This window comes from Gastrolobium bilobum, unplaced genomic scaffold, assembly GCF_033153095.1.
Source record: "Gastrolobium bilobum isolate Gb01-03AN ecotype WA unplaced genomic scaffold, APGP_CSIRO_Gbil_v1 utg31951, whole genome shotgun sequence".
In the NCBI taxonomy this organism is placed as follows: Eukaryota; Viridiplantae; Streptophyta; class Magnoliopsida; order Fabales; family Fabaceae; genus Gastrolobium; species Gastrolobium bilobum.
Window position 1 is genome coordinate 22796 of NW_026899190.1, and position 12711 is coordinate 35506.

A 12711-nucleotide genomic window follows, 5' to 3' on the forward strand; every position below is an offset into this window, starting at 1 on the left:
CCGAAGGCTTACCTCAAGCTTCAATTCGACCTTTGTTCACCACCCACGGATTCTACAGCCCGTCAATTACAATACTTCCACTTCTCAAACAAAACCTACACAAGGTTTAATGTAATTAACACATATTGCATCTAATAACTTCTCATAGCTATCAACAAGCTATATAATTCATACCAAACATAAGCATGAACTCACCTATCCAATGGAGCTAATCAAGCTCCATAGCTTGCTCCAATGGTTGATCACTTACGGTTGGTCCAAATGCCTCAATCCTAGACATCATTAGGACACAATCATCAATCAACCAAACCATTGAGTACAATTGCAAGAAAGTCCAATATCAAGCATCATATTCTTGCCATTTTCCAAATATACTCATTTAGCTATCTAAGCTCATTTTCACCGATTAAATGTCGTTCCTAGCATTTTTCACAACATGCTCTAAGCTCCATTCTTCCTAGAACATAGCTAATTTAACAACATTTCATCACAAACCCTAAAACACTATTCATAAACCCTAACTCATGCAATTTTCCATGAAAATAAGGTTCAAGGGGTAGAATATTACCACCAATGGTTGCACAACCAAGCAAGGAGCGTTCCTCAAGCTCCCATGGAGGTAGAAATTCCCAAAATCCCAAAATCTCACAAAGAGCCGAATTTTTGAGAGGCAATATCTCTCTCCACAATGCTCCCCACTCAAAACTAAGCTTAGATTATGAAAGAGGGGAAGATTTAGAATGGTTTAGGCTTTTGAATCACCCAAAACGGTTGGGATTTGCTCTCCCTCTCTCTTCTTCCCTCCTTTCCCTTCTTTTTCTTTCTCCTTCTTTGTCTCTGTTTCTCGACGGGGGGTTGGGGAAATGGGGCTCCTTTATTTGCTTTCTAAGTCACTTACTTAGTTAAGTGACATATGTGGGTATTGGTTCATCTATCTATTCAACTCCATTAATTACCAAACTTTACCCAAATATCTGGAATATTATTCTAGGAATATTTCCACTTTTATTTTTATATTTCGGGTACTTTTGCCTACACCCATTTATACCCCTTAATTTTCACTGAGTACACTTTTTACCTCAAAAGTGACCCAAATTCATTTAATTAAATCTCATACTTAATTTTACTCACTAATACATGCTTAATTATTTAATTACATGTAATTTGCTAATAAATTGGGTTAGGGCTATTATAGTCCTGATGCAAAGAAATGTTCCTTTTTGGGTACAGAATGATGGTGGGTTCAGTGAGCTCTGGTTCTTCGCCGCGGTTGGCTACATGGGTCACTTTAAATGAAAGCTTAGTCATTTTGTTCAGAAAGGGAGTTAGGGCACAAATGCAAGAGTGATAAAAGGGTTCTGAGTTGAATGGAAGTAGTAGAACTTGAAGAAATCAGAGACCGAGTTTAAATAGACTGTGGGGGGGAAATGAAAGGTTTCTGGGACATGGAGGTTAAGGAGAAGAGGTTGAAGAGGTAGTGGAATGGGGACGTTACAGAACGAGTGGTCAGCAGTAGGTGACCAGTTACTGATGGGATGAGTGTGAGAAGATGGAACGGTTTAGGTCAAGACGTGGGAGAGAGGGAAAAGGAAATGGTGCAGTTGTCTTAATGGTTGAGGAGACGGTTACTTTTTCTGCGCGTGTTTCCAAGAATTGCAATGAATGCAAATTGGATATGGCTGCGTATCTTTTTAAGTGACTCAGCAGGGACAGGTGTCCCAATCACTCTTATCTCCTAACCCAGGGAATGTTCCCTTTGACTTTTCCTAACTAATAAATAATTAACTAACTGAAATAAATAATAAGAAAATATGCAATAGTGAGTACTAAATAAGGAAAAGGGGACGTACTAACCTATCACCTATTATTTAATAAATCTAAATGAACATATAACAAAACATATAATTATATGTATATATATATATATATATATATATATATTATTTTTTTTATTTTGGGATTGTGTGGTCAGGGACCACCCCAAAACTACGTTCCTGGAACGGAACGTACATTATTTGGACTTTTTGGAGAGGAACATCAGACGTTCCCTCCTTTTTGGGAGCTGTGTGGTTATGGATAACCATCCCAAAACTTTGCTCTTTGGCAAAGAGCAAATGTATCTACTGGGTTGCCTCCCAGTCAGCGCTTAGTTTAATGTCTTTAGCTAGACATGGTACTTACCTCTCAAGGAGTTTCAGAAATGGTTGAGGGGACCTCAGTGTCCCCTGGTAGTGATCCTGGTGTTCTGGTTTGAAGGTTGGCAGCAATCTGCCCCAGAAGGGACTCAATGTTCCTGACCACTGCATCATTCCTGGTGACATATTCCTTGACATAATTTTCGAGGGTGCTGATGCGTTAGTCATCTCTTTGGATCGGAACGTAGTTGTTTCTTCTTTGTTCAGACGTTCCACTGCTGTTACCTTGCTGATACTGCTGCTGATTATTGTTGAATGGTCTCTGGTTAATGGGTGGCCTCCATTGGGTTTTGTGGTTCTGATCCTTAATGATAGTTCCTCCAGTGCTTGAATGTGTATTTCGTCCTGCTTGTAGATTGTCTCTGGTGAAGTTCTTATTGCCAAAATTTTCTGCATAACACATCAATGCAGTGGATGGGCAATCTGTTGAGTCATGAAGGTCACCACAGGTTGAGCATGGTTCTGTTTCAGTTGCTGTGAGTTGTAAGACTTCCATCCTTGGTGCTTCTTGGTCGGCTTTCAGGTTCTTCACTTCATTCATGAGTGCCAGCTGGGCTTCCATGGTAGTTTGTTTACCCGTAATTTAATTAACTCAATTACTGTGATTATAACTGCGCTTAATACCATATGCAATGATATCATTACCGGTACGTAACAGGCTGTTACAAAAGGTCAATCTTAGAAAACACACAAGCTCCCCTCAGTTGGTTCAGAAGATCATCAATTCGTGGCAAAGGGTACCTGTTCTTTATAGTAATGTTATTCAGCTGATGGTAGTCTGTACACTGTCTCATGCTACCATCTTTCTTCTTCACAAATATTATAGGTGATAAAAAATTTCTAGCTCCTCAATATATTTCTTTAGCCCAGCCAATTCTAGTGGCGGCATCTGGTATGGAGCCAAAGAGATAGGCCATACACCAGGCAAAGATCAATGATGAATTCAATCTTCCTCTTAGGTGGAAATTTTGGTATTTCATCAGGAAAAAACTCCACAAATTCATTCACGGCTAGAATATTCAGAATCTTCTTTTCCTTATCGCCAAAACAAGACCACCTAATAGTACATAACATAGATCCCCAACCTTTAAGGCCTTAATAGTTTGACACACAGACAAATAAAGAGACAAACTAACAGCGGGCTTCTAAGGAGATAATATCAACCTCTTTTAGCAACAACCAATCATTGTGTAGTTTTAAGATAACCAGTCCATACCTAAAATCAAATTAATCGAGGCCAGGGGTAAGACAATCAGATCAACAGTATAACCCCTGCCTTCATACACAAGCTCAACATCTTTACAATTAAAAGAGGAACCACTAACCTTTGTTGTAGCAGTAGTAATATGCATAGGGGGATCCATCTTTGTTACCTTTAAATTAAACCCCATAGCCACATATTCCGCAATAAATGAACGGGTCGCTCCCAAATCAAACAAAATAGATAAGTCATGATTATCAATAAAAATTATACCTTTTACCAGATTCAGTGCCTTTTTAATATGTTGCACATTAGTAATGTAAACACGTCCCACAATAGGGACAAATGGCAAGGCCTGCAGATTCGTAGCCTGCCCAGCATTTCTATAACAATCTCTAGCATAGTGGCCAACCATACCACATTTAAAACAAGAATTCAGAGCAGCAACACACGAACCTCTGTGATATCTTTTGCATTTCTCACACTGCGGAGTAGAATTCCTATCATTGAATCCATCCCTTGAGACACCACCTATCTTGAATTGTACAGAAGGTTGTCTTACCTGCAACCCCTTACCTCTATTATTATTATGGTGATTACCCCTAAAATTTGAACCAAGAAGACCAACGGTCCTTTTTACATCTTGCTCTCTGGCAGAACTTGATTTGGAATACCAGTCATAAACAGTCTCAACTCGTTTACATTGGTCACTAAGTCAACAAAATTCCTCACTGCAGTATTGGACATGCATTTAGCAATCTTTTCATTGAGTCCATTTTGAAAGTTTGCAGATAAGAAGTCCAGGGTAGACAGAGTACCCCCATAGTTGGAAAACTTGACCAATTCATTGAACTTGGCCATATAAGCATCTATTGATAGAGAATCTTGCATCAACCTGTCAAATTCCCCTTGTTTAGCTCCCCAAACATCCCAAGGAAAATATTCTTCATGAAATAGACCTTCAAATAAGGCCCAAGTAATCTCCTCATCCTAAATAACAAAAGGACGAGACACATTGCACCACCACTCGTGGGCGTCTCATTCCAGCATATAAACAGAATATCCGAGTTTCTGAGGATCCTGACACCTCATAACTTGGAAGATCTTATCCATACCCTGAAACCAAGTAGTAACAACTTTCGGGTCTTTAGACCCCAGAAAAGTAGGAGGCTTGTGTTTACATAATGAGATAAGTCTCCTCTCCTCAGCAGCGCCCTCACCATATTGTTCAGCAATAATAGATGACTTAACCATAAGAGTAGGCTGACTAGCCTCACCAGTGTGATGACTAGCCCCACTCTCCCCTGCTGGGGAGTAACAGAAGGCGTAGGTGTAGGAGCCAACGTAGCTGTGTGAGGAGGAGAATCAACCCTCATATGAGCAATTCTCTCAGCCCTCATCTCAGTCATAAAGTTTTGCGTCAGATCCTGTATTGCTTTCATTAGGTTTTGAGTCATTGTTCTACTTGCAACCATTTTCGTCTGCAGAACATTTATCACTATAGTAACCGAATTAGGTGATGATGGATCTACATTATGTGCCACACAGTTGCCTCGGAGTCTCCTCATGATAACTGTACATGTAACACAAAGGAATAAGCTGATCAGACCCACACTAAGGAATCACATACACAATAATCATAAACAGTCTGCAGAAAACTACATAGTACATAACACAATCATACAATAATAAGAGTTCCCTAATAAACTGCTCTGATACCATAAAATATAACAGCCCATTGTACATCGGTGTTATTCACATTGATTATGATATTAAGTGCAGTTATAATCACAACAGTTTATTTAAAAGTACATTTAAACTTTTTCCTTTTCATTACGTGTGCAATTGAAAACAACAGAAAACGTAATGACACCAACTGTGATCGCATCTGAAATCTAAATGCAGAAGTAATAATCTAATTGCCTAATTATCATAAAACACATATTTGAAGTAGCCAAGAGGTTCCCATAAACCAGCTTAGCATAAAACTCACTTTTACAACTTTCCTAAATCTGAACACCATTCGGTTTTCTCAAAACTGGGCTTGATCCACTAATCATTAATTTTTCATCTTTTAGTATGTTAAACTAAACTATTTTACCTTTCCAACAAGTATCACACGCCTCAATTGGAGTTCTCAATCTCTGGTTATCACTGTTAGAAGTTGGACAAGTAAAGCCGCCAACCAACTTTAAACAGAATACCAAACATCCCTTGTAATAGCCCGTTACGTACCAGAACTGTTATCATTGCATATAGTATTAAGTGCAGTTACAATCACAGTAATTGAGTTAATTAAACTACGGGTAAACTTTTTCTTTTATTAAATCTTTAACTTTAAACATTAACCATTTTCGTAATCAATTAAAAACAACACTGTAATTGTAAATGCAAAACTCGCGGAAGCATAAAACTTATTTATTATAACCCATCTAAGCAATACCATTACTCTAGGTGATAAAATGACATATTTTCAAAATTTTCACAGTGGGAATCGATTCCCAACCTCAAGGAATCGATTCCCAGGAGCTACAGTAACACACAGAAGCTTCATTTTGGCTCCCCTATTTTTAGGAATCGATTCCCAGCCTTCACAGTGGCTGAATTTGCGTGCTCTGTTTCAGGGAATCGATTCCCTACTGTGAAATACCAGTTTTGATAGCTTTTTCACTTCACAGGGGATTCATAATTTCATTCCTAACACCTTAATACTGAATATAACCCATGTATCATTACTAATGTAGGCTCTAGGCCCTTCCAACATGCATAATCTAATACCAATGTATCATTTTACATCATTCACTATATCGTTTGCCATTTACACATCATATGGCTCCTTTTACATCATAGGTATCCAAATGCCTCTAAACGCAAAATATATGGCCATGGACAAGTCCCATGCTCACCAATATGTCAATATAAACAATAGGAATAAAATGCAAACCAATTATAAAAGACTTAGAATCTAATCATGAACACCACAAAAGCATGGAAATCTCAACATGCAATATGTTCATGATCTAAGTCCAAAATACTAAATGTAATGCTATGTGCAATCAAATAAACTCCTCCAAAATGCCATGCTGTCCATATGCACATCATGATCCAACTCCTCCACTAGCGGGCCTCTTGCCCGATGGTCCTCGATGCTCACTATAACCTGAAATGATGTCCCCAAACACGGGCTGAGATATACAAATATATCTCAGTAAACCAAGGGTACTAGAGGATTACTCCACCCCATGGCTCACTCAATGTGCAACAAGAAACATCATGTAAAATGCATAATATACAGAATCACATCACACTGGGCTCACATCCAAGAACATCCACATAAGGATTCCGTTCAAGGACCCAATCATATAACTCCCAGGAAGCTTCCTGGTGCCTCTCCCATGGATGAGACGACCCCATGGCAAAACCCAACTGGAACTTTTCATGAGCCCTATCTAGCGAAAGTCTCACATTTGGATCATCCTGGTACCGCTCCCAGAGTCGGCCCCACGGCAAAACCCGACCGGAATCCCCCAAAGAGATATCTCCAGCGGAAGTCCAAACCACACACATCTACTTGCTAGAGATCACAGATATACCACACAATTCAAGCAACAAAGCATGAACATACCATTTCACACAATGTCAAAAGCACAAAATCCAACCACAACCTTCCACTAGGTGTGGCGGAACACACGAGGGAAAAAAACCCAAGTTCCAATGGTTTACCTCTACTCCAAAGCAAGCTCCCCAATGTACTCTCCAAGTTCAATCCTCCTCTATTGCGTCTGTGAGAGGCAACCTATACAGGTCAATACCAAGACCATCAATACATGCATTACCATAATTTCAAATACACAAAAATACTACCCAACCTAATCACATAGGCCTAATGGTTATCTTACATTCATTTCAACTAGCTCAACCATTTTAATCATCAATCTAACTTACTAATCCAACAATTATGCACTAAAGCATCAACCATCGATTAAACCACATTTTTCACATCATTTTTTCCCAAATTCCCTCTATGGTTTGAATTCTTCCAAGAAGCATACACCAAGGCTTTCAATTCAATTTAACACTTTTACACATCCTTTAATCCTATAATTAAGTCATACCAATGCTCCATACTTCAATTATTCAATCCTACTTCCACATCAATACACAAAGTATTGAAATCCCATCACAAAATTGCCTAAGTTATAATTTCCAAATCACAATAATTTTTATTACTTCAATCATCATCATTTATCATTCTAAGCATTTAATTCCAATGGAGCAACATCATTAAAAGCCCCTAACTATTATAACTCATAATCACATAACCAAAAACCCTCACCATTTTATGATCTCATGGAAAACTCATTGAGGATGTGAAAACTTACCACCAATAGCTTCAAAAGGTCAAAGGGAATGATCTCCAACCAATGAACCAACACAAAAATCTCCAAAGATTCTCCAAAATATCAGAAATTTCGTGGCTGTTTATGGAGGATTTCTCCCTCCATAATGCTCTCCACAAGGTGCACTTTACATGAAAGTCACTTACAATCTCAAGGGGAACAATTTGTAGTTGGAAGTTTCTCTCAAAAATATTTAGAAAAAAAGTTAGAAATTCAAACCAACCCTAAGCCTCTTCAATGGATGGTGCACGACGAGGAAGAAGAAAAGGGAGGAGAGAGAAATGTGAGGAAATCAAATTTTGTGTCCATTTGTCCACTTAAGTCACTTAAGTGGATCCCACACATCACTTAATTTTCTCAAATCATCCATTTTAATCCACAAATTCATAACCTACTTATTTTTCTCGTTCACGTCATATTTTACTTCTTAGAAATATTGATCATACTTTCACGCTTATCGGTATAATTTATATCGCAGTATTTTACACCGGTAAAGTCACTATTCATCAATTTTTCCAAAACTTGCCTATCCACACGATTTTTCGTCCTGAATCCATTTTTGGCATTATTTTTACCATTTGAGACTTTCTACTCAATTTTTCTTGCCTAGGGTTACGTGTTTGGTAAATTACCATTTTGCCCTTTCTACGTATTTTGGCCCTAATTTCAGGATTTTCACTAATCCTACCCCTTTAATCGATATTATCACATATAATTATACATTTAGAAATACGAGGTGTTATATCCCTCATCATTTTTGCGATTCCCAACGTTTTACCCAACCAAATTCTCTCAAATTTGTATACAGAATACTAGACTCCTTGACCTTCAATTTAATGTTATAACCCTGATTTGAGAAATAATTGAGGGAAATATGATTTTTAGAAGAAAGGACTCGAGACAACCCCTGCACCTGTCCAATTTGGCCAGTCTTCACTCCCTGTAACCTACAGAACTCTATACAGCTCTAATGGAACCAAATTTTTGGACAACATAGCTTACATCCTAAGCTTTAAATTGGTGTAAGGAACGTCCCATTTGGACATTTGTGAAGTGAGATATAGTCTCCAAAAGTTGGCTTAAAAACTGGTCATTTCTTAAAAAATTCGACGACATCTCCTTTGTTTTATTAACTAATCTCACTTTATCAAAATGTGTTCTAAACCATCAAATTTTACCTAATTGACAAGGGTGGCACACAAGATTTAACATACCTTAGTGCTCTTACAACCCACAACATATTTACATCTTTTCTCATTTAATTCATAATCCATTACATAATCCGTTGACAACTTAGTAACCATTATACCGCTTAATACTCATGTCAATCACATGATTCAATTACATGCATTTATCAATTTGAATAACATCATAACCTAGAATAGACCTATTTTCCTTCCATCATATACGTACATCAATAATTTACACAATATCCACCATTTCTTAATAACATTTATCCAATACCAAATATAACTACTAATCAAAATGCTTCAAATACAACAATAATTACATAATTACTAGACTTAACAAAAATACAACATGAACAACAAAAGGCAAGGTATACATCACTCATGCAATATATATGTTCATGCTCTAAGTCTAGCCTATCAAATAATCCCAAAACACAAAATGGCATATTATCATTATGCACTTCAATATGATCTCCTCATCCTCAACCTGTGGGCCTCTTGCCCAAAACTTCGGCACCGCTACATCCACCTGAAGCATAGCCCCATAACGCAGAGTAAGATGTACGAATATATCTCAGTAATTCAAAGGTTCTGGAGGATCACTCTGTCGAATGGCTCACTTAGATGTAAAATGACAATAATATAACTATAAACACATCATACAAATCAAACAGCCCTATGGCCTACGGTATACGACATGCGGCATATCAATCGGGTCCTCATCCAAGAATGTATCCCCGGGATATCATTCAAGTCACCCACAACTATAACTCCTGATATATTCCTAGAGTGCTCCTCAACGGATAACAACTCCATGGCCTAGAACAACTGGAACTCCCTACCGAGGTCTCTTTAATGGAAGTCCCCTACGGCGTACGACAACTATCTACTAGCCAGAGATACGATACAAACTTACATGTACCATCTAACAAATACATGCATGATCATGTTATAACTTACGTTGTTGCATCAAACAACTTCCAACCACTACCCCAATGGGCATGGTGGAGAATACACGGGGATTAACCACAATACCAAGAGATTATCTCTTTGAATCTTTTGAGCTAGGTTGCTTCAACCACAAGTTACCTCGCAACTTTCTTCAACAAAGGAATGCCTACACAAGTGGTCATTTCAACATCATTTAGTGCCACAATGACAACCCATTTGGTTATCCATACAATCATGCATACAAGTGATTAATCCCTTACCAATATCCTTTTGGTCAAGGACCAAAGATAATCCACTAGATCCAAGCTTTAATCTTCGAGGATTTCGCCCATGGGAGGCAACCTACAATGATCATAACCATACGGTCATCAATCCATTTGTTAAACAAGTCTTAATTCAAGCAACACATTACTCCCCCCAATGGTTATGCTTCGGCCATTGTGGCCAAAATACCTTAGACATGTTGATTTTATTCAATCACTCCAATAGTTTCCTTAACCATCCACAACTCCATATCCATCTCACAATTGCATTAATTTATAACTTAACATAATTTCTCCCCATTTACTCTGCAAGGCCGTGGATGATGCATCAATGGGGCTAGGGATTTTTGTTGCATTTTCAAGGTTCAATGCACTCATTTAGGTCCACACAAATTCATTTAAGCACCTACTAACTCAATTCCCCAAGTCAAACATCCAATTGTACAATCTAATCCTAATTTCCCTTACATGGCTGAATTCACCTCATCACTAAGCCAAGGGGTTTTTCTCTCATACCACAAGCATTATACACTCATACAATTCATTTAAACTTGATTCAAATCCTCAACAGTCCAATTACATAATTTTGCACATTCAAGCCTACTTTTCCCTAAATGGCCGAATATGTACTCAAGGGATACCAAATGATTTTCAATTGATTTTCACACATCCAATGCACCACACATCATGTAATTAACCATTATAATTAATTCACAACTCAATTTGACAATTATCCAACAAATCAATTTCTCAAAATCATGCTCATCCACCTAAAAATTCACTAAGTTATCAAACTTTTTCACAATAAATTTTGTGAGCTCAATCACTCTAATTCATCATTCTAAGCAACATTCATATAATGCACAAAGTTCATTTGAGGTGTCCAACTATCTCCAATCAACACACATAGGCTTATGTTTTCAAATTTTGATCTCAAAGAATATACAACAATAGGTAGTGAAACTTACCAATAATCAAGGTTCAAGACTCCTAAGAATGATCCCTAAGCAATAGCTCAAGCATCAAGCTCCAATGGCACCAAATCCTCCAAAATTTTGCAAGCTTTAGTGAGAAATATCTCAAAATCTAGGGGTTTTCAAGAGCAATGGAGATGTGGGTTGGATTCATTGGGTTATTTGCTTAAAATTTCATGTAGGACAAATGTAGTTTTGGTGGAAGTTCAAAGGAGCAAAATCTTGCCCTTTTACAAGGACGTGGCCGGTGGTTTGCGAGAGGAAGGAGGAGGGAAGGTGATGGTGGTATAGTGTTCTCACATATGGCTTAAGTCACTTATGTGAGATAGCCACATGACACCTAACACAATTCAAATTATTTCAAATTATCCACTTAACCCACTAATCTCCAATTCGTTCATAAACTATCCATTAAATCCAAAATTTAACATTCACCAATGTCCTTTAATTACACTTGATCAGATGAATCCGGAGTTTTTCGGTCATTCGGTGAAATTATTGTTTTAGCCTAATATGTACACTGTTGGCATGTTTCCCCAAAAATACAAAAATTCATCAAATTTCTTCAATAATCATATTTCTTGTCCTAAGTACCTTTTTCAAAAATAATTCAAACCTAGAGCATTAATCTCACTTGGCACGTCATTCGGTGCAACTATACCGCTGTATTTTCATCCGATAAAAATATTAGTCATCAATTTTTCAGAAACTTGCCTAATCACTCAATTTTTCGTTCTGAATCCATGTGGAGGGTTATTTTTCTCATGTGAGACCTTCTTCTATCATTTTACAGTTTTGGGTTACGTATTTGTTAAATTACCGTTTTACCCGTTTTACGTATTTTAACCTAGAACTTGGGATTTTGCACTAATCCTATCCCTAAATCCTCATTTTAATTATAAATTTGTATTTCAAATCTACGAGTTGTTATAGTAAGCTTGGGAAAATTAAAACCCTTTAATGGGCCCAACTTATTTAATGACCACATAAAGTATTAGCAATACTTTGTGATTCTAGAGCTAAATGGACGATCAAGTGATCTATCTTTTCCCATAAGGTTACCGTATCAATCCATCCTTTCATCTCGTTATCTGCCTCCCAATCAAGAACAAGGATACCGTATCAGCTCTTTAGTGACCGGAAGAAAGCTTTTTCAGAACTAGGAATCTTTTTCTATAAACTCTAAAGGTGAATCCATAAACTCCTTCCTGATCTCTTTACCATGCATTGGTTCCTGAGTTATATGGAAGTCATATAAGTCCCATCGATTTCTTATGGATAACTTATCTCTTATAAAGATGATTAATCTTATCAGCTTGTCCATTTATACTTATGCCATTAGGTTATACCCGAAAATACAATGTGTTCCCTATATTTCAGGCGGATAGAGTTATATAATCAAAGTATAACCCTCTGACACAGTAAGTATGATCTACACTACTGTTGGGTGCTTAGATATTCTTTTAAGGACGTTCCCTTTACTTAGTCCATCAAGAGAAAATGCATTTGTTCCCTTGATATCAACTCGGTTGCGCAA